Raw genomic sequence first — 7,263 nt, 5'->3', positions numbered from 1 at the left:
ATAAAACCCAACACCCATTCTTGATTACAACAAAATACAAAGTGAAAAAATCCCAAGTCACAGTAAACTAGGAGTAGAAGGAAACTTCCTCAATCTTACATATGGCATCTATGAAAAAGTCTACAGCTAACATAATTAATGGTGCAAGACTGAATGCTTTCCTCTTGAGATCTTGAACAAGGCAAGAATGTTTGCTCTTATCACCTCTAATTCAACATGAAATATATATAGCACGAAAGAGACATAGACAGTCCATAAAGGAATGGGGATGGATGTGTTTGAATAAAACTTAATCTACAATAGCATGTTTGCTGACTCATGCAGTAACATAAGAAAAGGAAATAAATGCATCCAGATTGGAAAGGAAAAAAAACCATCTTATTTACAGACAAGATTGTCTACGTAGAAAAGACTTGTGAAATCTACAAAAAAGCTACTAGAGTATGTGAATTTAGTAATGTAGCAGGATACAATTAAAGTGCAAAAATCAACTGTTTATCTGTATACTAGAAATGAACAACTGTAAACTGAAATTTAAAAAAAACTACTTGCAATAGCATTAAAAATGTAAAATATTTAATCTGACAAAAGATGTGTAAGATGACCAAACATTGCTGAGAAAAATATAAAAAGACCTAAATAAATGAATATACATATAGGTCAGAAGATTCAATATTGAGATGTCACTTCTTTGCAAATCTGATAGATTTAATGCAAGCCCAATCAAAATTCCAGTTTTTTTCCCCTTTGGTAGAAATCAACACGCTGACTCTGAAATGCACACGGAAATGCAAAGAATCTAGAATAGCCAAAAAAAAAACTCTGAAAAAGATGAACAAAGTTAGAAGATTCATTCTACCTGATTTCAAGATTTCATTATAAAGGTACAGTCATTAAGACAGTATAGTATTAGTGTAAAGACAAATAGATAAATTAAATCAGAGTAGACTTTAAAAAATGGTGTTGGAACAATTAGACTGCTTACCATATGCAAAAAAGTGAACTTTGACCCAAACTTTGAACTACAATTAAAATTAAACCTCAAATGATTACAGACCTAAATTTAAAAAGACCACATCAACTGTTAGTGAAGAAGTGGAGCAATGGGAACACTTAGAAACTGCTGGTGGGAATATAAACTAGTGCAACTACTTTGGAAATTTCTTTCACTGTAAAAATTTCTTAAAAACTTAAAGCATATGAACCAGACATTTCACTCTTACTATTTGCCCAAAAGAAATGAAACTATATGTTCATACAAAGACTTGTACATGAAGGTTCATATTAACTTTATTTGCAATAGCCAAAAACAGGAAACACCACAAGTCTATCAACATATGAATGGATAAACAAATTATGTTAGAGTCATACAAAAGAACAGTTAGCAATTTACAGGAATGTACTATTGATACCTGCAATAACATAGATAAATCTTCAAATAACTATGCTAAGTAAAGCAAAAAAAAGTACTTATTATATGATTCCATTTATATAACATTTTATTTAAAAATAGGTAAATTAATCTATGGTGATCACTGCTTGCCTGGGGATGAGGGTGAGGTGTTTGCTTGGGGAGAAAAGGATCACAAAGGAGCACAACAAATCTTTTGGGGGATGAATATGTACATTATATCTTATTATGATTTCACAGTAAATATACTTGTCAAACATCAAATTGTACACTGTTAGTATAATTGATTATGTCAAATTATATCTTAATATAGCTGTTTAAAAAGTTTAGTAAAGATCTATGACAAACTAATTTTATTGGAGGAATTAATCAGACATAGCTCTCTGAAATTTGGCTTATTTTACATTTTTAGATGTTAATAATTCACAACATAAGCTCGTAGTTTGAAAAAGAAAAATATATTTCAGTTAAAATCATGGCCAAAATCAGTAAAAGAAACTGTACAACAAACTTCAAAATACTGTTCTATTTCTCACAGAAGGGTTCATTCTCATTTCCACAAGAATGTTGACTCTCACATACTTATGCAATTAAATCAGATATAAAAATATAAGTGCAAGAATGAACCCATTAACAGCAATGTACAAGAATAAACCTGTTAGCAGCCTAAGTTTGTTGTCAAAGCCTCTGAAATCCTATTGGCTCACTTTAGTATTTTTCCTATGCTTTTACTATTTGCCTCTGGACAAGTTCTGACAGTCAGTTTTGCATTTGGTCTTCTGATCTTTACCTATCAAAGGGAAGAGATGAAAAAGATGGATAGTCTTTTGAAAACTGTTAGCACCATGCAATTCTGTTCAGGAAGAATGAGCAGTAATACCTTACATTATACATTTAAGAATCTTGTTGAAACCTAAAAATAAAATCTACTTATTTTCATTTGACTTCCAATAAACTGTTAGAGTTAGTTCTGGGAAGCACACAAAGCTTCTTAAATTTGAATAGGTGTATTCCTAATAAAAACTATGTAAAGGCAGATAAAATACTCAATAAAACTTAAGATGACTGGCTACAAAATACTATTAACTTTCAAATGCTAACAGGCTGAATCCAGTCAGGAAAACAAATTACAATTTTGCTGTTTTCCTACTTCCTAAATGGCACTATTTTTTGTGGGCGGTGGTAAATATTTACCATTGTCTCTATCTCCTCATACTACCTACTTTCATTTAATTAAAGTGTCCAGAAATGCTCTGAAAACCATCTTTTGAACATTTAAATACTCAAGAAACAGATTTAAAACACTCAGGGTACTTGTTAAAATGACAATGTATTTATGCAAGTATGACTATCTTATCATGAAAAAAATTCCTTTGACAACTCAAACTATTTCTAAAACACAGCGTTTAAGTGTACTATCTGGTATTGTCTTTTCAACAAAAGCTCACCTTATTTAATCTTTGTTTCTTTGAATAATTGTATTTACATAATCAAGCTGTGAAAGAGGGGAGGCAAAGACATCCGAACAAGGCATACTTGGTTCTTGCAATTTTAAGGATTTTATTATAATTTACCCCACAGCAGAGATAGTTGATTGAAATCAATTGCCAAATGCCTTTGATGAGTGACATTCCTCAAATTTGAAATATGGAGTATAGCTAATTCTTTTATGTGGAAGAAACTGTGCTATTTAAAAAGTGTTATATTTTACATCAATGTATTTAAAGAGAATTAGATGGACTTTAACATGCTTTACCAATATTAATCAAGAAGATTTTGCCATATCTAGCTTTAGAACTCTTCTTTAAAAGAGATTTCTTCCTTTCTTCCTTTTATATGAACATGACACTCACATGTAAAGGTTGAAAGTGATTTTGCACAAATGAGTTAAAGAGAATTGATCCTAAATCATTTTAACTGGCCCCTGCATTCCTATATTTAGATAGCAATATTTTTGTACAGTAGCATGCTGTATATAGACACAGAGGTATATGATTATTGGCATGTTATAGGACTACTGTCCCTGTGAATGCTCTCACAGGCTTCTAAACATTATGAGGTGGTAGCTCAATTTTTCTCATCTTCTTATAGACAACTCATCTGTGTTAATAATTCTGGCACTTCTAATACTGATTCTGCTGTTTTTTGCAAAAAGGATATCAACTTTCACCCTTCAGTCTTGACTTTTATGCGTCATTAATCAGAAACCACCTGTGTAATAAACTACCTATTAAATAATTTTCTTAGTTATTATCCCTAATGTTGAGTTAATTAAATATATACAAATATTTAAATAAAATAATAAAATAATTAAAAAGAATTCTTTGCTGCCAAAAACCTTCCCAGAAAAGAGAGCAGGGGTGAGGTGGGTCTCCAGGGATCGATGCGACCTCCTGTATATAGGATATTCTATGCATCTAAGTAAGGGGTCTTGAAAGCTGAATTTTAGATACTTGAGGCTTTGCCCTTCCAGCTAGAAGACTGCTCTGGGAAAAAATATAAAAAAGACCAATCAAGTAATAAAAAATGGCTATGAATAGCTCAAGCTAGATTATATAATTCTTTTTAGTCCTACTTTTTCTTCAAGATAAACAAGCTAAAGCTATCAGTGATAAATTGTCTTCTCTACAAAAGTGGGAAATAGGTATGGAATGTAAAAGAAGTTAATTAACCACAAATACACACAATTATTATTTGTCAATTAAAAATAAATTTTAAAAAAAGTCAATTAAATTTTCTCTTTTCCTTCTATGGTGGGTAATCAGTACAAGAGGTGTAAGAATGGCTAATAATTCTTAGTATATCAGAAGAAAATGGTCCATGGAGTGTTCACCAATGTGGTTATTAATTAGCTTGTATGCAACTGACAAACAGCATATCTCCACAAATTAACTGGTTTTCAACCACATATTAATTCACAAAATTAATTATCAAAAGCATTTAATTATTTCTCCTCCCTCTCTTTTTTAAGAGACAGGGTCTTGCTATGTTGCCCAGGCAAGAGTGCAGAAGCTATTCACAGGTGCAATCATAGCTCACTGTAGCCTCAAACTCCTGGATTTAAGCAATCCTCTCACCTCAGTCTCTCGAGTAGGTGGAACTACAGGTATGTGCTACCATACCTGGTAGGTTTAGTTAATAAAGTTTTAACTTTCATTACCTATTCAGCACTGTACAAAAATCCAAGGATGAACATTCCTAATGAAGTGGATTCTACTTCTCCGACATTAAATTTATCTAAGTGAAATATCTACAATATATACAATAATACACAGTTCTGAAGTGATCCACACAATTACTATATTATTATACACTATACGTCTAACTTGAGAGGTTTCAATTAAATACTTTCAATTATACATTCTTTGATACTAAATTTCTACACATGCTGTAAAGTTAGAAACAAGATGACTCTAAATCACCAAATATGCTAACATCACAAAATTCTTAAGTTGTATTAATGAACTTTGTCATTAAAATAATTTCCTAACACTTAGATAAAAATACAGTTGAAAGGATTCACAGACAGAATGAAACACATTTGAGATGAAATTGATATATGGTCCTTTGAAAACACCAGTATACTCTAGAGATTAACTGCCAAAACAAGTAGTTAGTATTCACTGTCTTTTGATTTACAGCATAATGCTAACTAGGCAGGTATAAGGAAACTAAGTCCTGGTGTTTAAGTCCCTAATGACTGGTTAATTTCACATACTCTGTTTGAAAACCAGATCAATGATTACAGAAAGGTATGTCTCTGGGGACTAGGTACAAAATAACCATCCTTGCTTGAAAAACGTCCATCACACTACCTTCACAAAGGAAAACTTTCTTTTAAAAAACTCAAATGAAATCAGAATGCAAAATAACTGGAAAGTTTGCCTACAGTCTGATTGAAAAGGCATCCCTATTAATGGTTAGGCCCCTACTACTTCTATCTTGTATTGCTGTGATTTTTCCTGTCTAAAATGTATACTCAAATCTGGCAGAGACCACATCTTAAAATGTCATAAAGTTCATGCTATCTATAGTGCCCAATACAAGTGCTGTGTCTTAGCATAAAAATTGCTATTAATTGAACAAAAACTAATAATCTTTTCTGTTCTTTCCATACTAACATAAAGCAATTAACGATAAAAGAAAATATGTAACAGTAAAATGGGGCAAGTGAAAATGCATTTTGATCTGATGTTTCATTTGGGTTTGTTTCTGAAGATACTATACAGTTTTGCAATATGTGGCCAAATTCCAGAGTTCAGCTTCTAGCAATTTCTAGTTATTGAGAAATGAGGTGTTAGTTTTATTTAAAAAACATTGCTATCATTAGTAGGAGATACACTTTAAAAAAGACAAATTTGCAAAACACAAGATTTTGATAGTCCACCCTCTCAACTGGTATTCCTTGAAATTCATTTATTACAACATATATTTGAATTCATACGATATTAACAGTGTGCTAAGTACCTGGAATCATTAACATAATAGGACAGATATCAGAATCACAGTTCTGCACTTAACACATGGAGTGAGGGATCTGTGATCCTGAAAGTTCTTTATACAAAGTTAACTACCCAGAATAGGAATACAATACTACTACTAATTACCTATATGAACTTCTACCATGAACACCCTTTATTCACTTTATATGTTAAAAGCTGAGAATGGATGCAATGCTTCTTTTTTTTTTTTTGAGACAGTCTTGCTCTGTTGCCCCAGGGAGAGTACAGTGGCAACATTGTAGCTCACTGCAACCTCAAACTCCTGGGCTCAAGCAATCCTCCTGCCTCATCCTCCTGAATAGCTGGGACTACAGGTATGTGCCACAATACCCAGCTAATTTTTCTATTTTTGGTAGAGATGGAGTCTTGCTCTTGGTCACGCTGGTCTCATACTCCGGAGATAAAGCAATCCTTCCACCTTGGCCTCCCAAAGTGCTAGGATTACAGGTGTGAGCCACCATGTCTGGCCTGGATTCAGTGCTATAATGATCTGTTACATCTAAATCTCTGATCCTGCAGTTTCATTACTATCATATTCTAAATAACTTAATGGTCAGAGTTGACTAAATATTAAACATATACTGTACAATTATACATCAGTCCATGTATGGTGTGCTAACAGTATCTGATAAGCCATCTATGCAAAGATAAGGTGAAATTCACAATGTAACTACAGCCATATCTCTTAACTGTAAGCGTATATTCTGAAAAAGGTGTCCTTAGGTGATTTAGTTGTTGTATGAACATCACAGAGTATACTTAAACAAACCTAGATATTATAACCTACTACACACTTAGGCTGTAAGGTGTAGTCTATCGCTCCTAGGCTTCAAACCTGTACAACATGTTACTGTACTGAATACTGTAGGCAATTATAATACAATGGTAAGTATTTGTGTATCTAAACATAGAAATGGTACAGTAAAAATACACTGTTAGAATCTTATAGGACTACCATTGTATGCTGTATATGTGGGTCCTTAGTTGACCAAACTGCATTATGTGGCACATAACTATATTCTGAATTAGAAAGATCTGACAGACATGGGATCATTATAGGCTGCAATGGTTATTAAATATAGAATAGAGGGAGTGTAGGCTAACTGAAACTCATAGATACTAAGGAGAAAACAAAAACCGCTTATGTTTGGGACAATGATCTCATTTTACAGAATATAAGAAAATAAATGCAAAGCCATAGTTCCTGTCTTGTTTCTGAATTTCTACACCACAAACCTTTTAAAATGAAGCTGAGTCACATAACTGAAAACAGATTAAAGATAGCCTATGTTAACAGTAGGAATTACAAAAAAAGAGCAATTTAGAACTATTTAAAATTAAGGTTATGTA

This window comes from Microcebus murinus, chromosome 8, assembly GCF_040939455.1.
Source record: "Microcebus murinus isolate Inina chromosome 8, M.murinus_Inina_mat1.0, whole genome shotgun sequence".
NCBI classification, from domain to species: Eukaryota; Metazoa; Chordata; class Mammalia; order Primates; family Cheirogaleidae; genus Microcebus; species Microcebus murinus.
The sequence above is the reverse complement of the archived record's forward strand: the minus strand, read 5'-3'. Positions refer to the sequence as shown.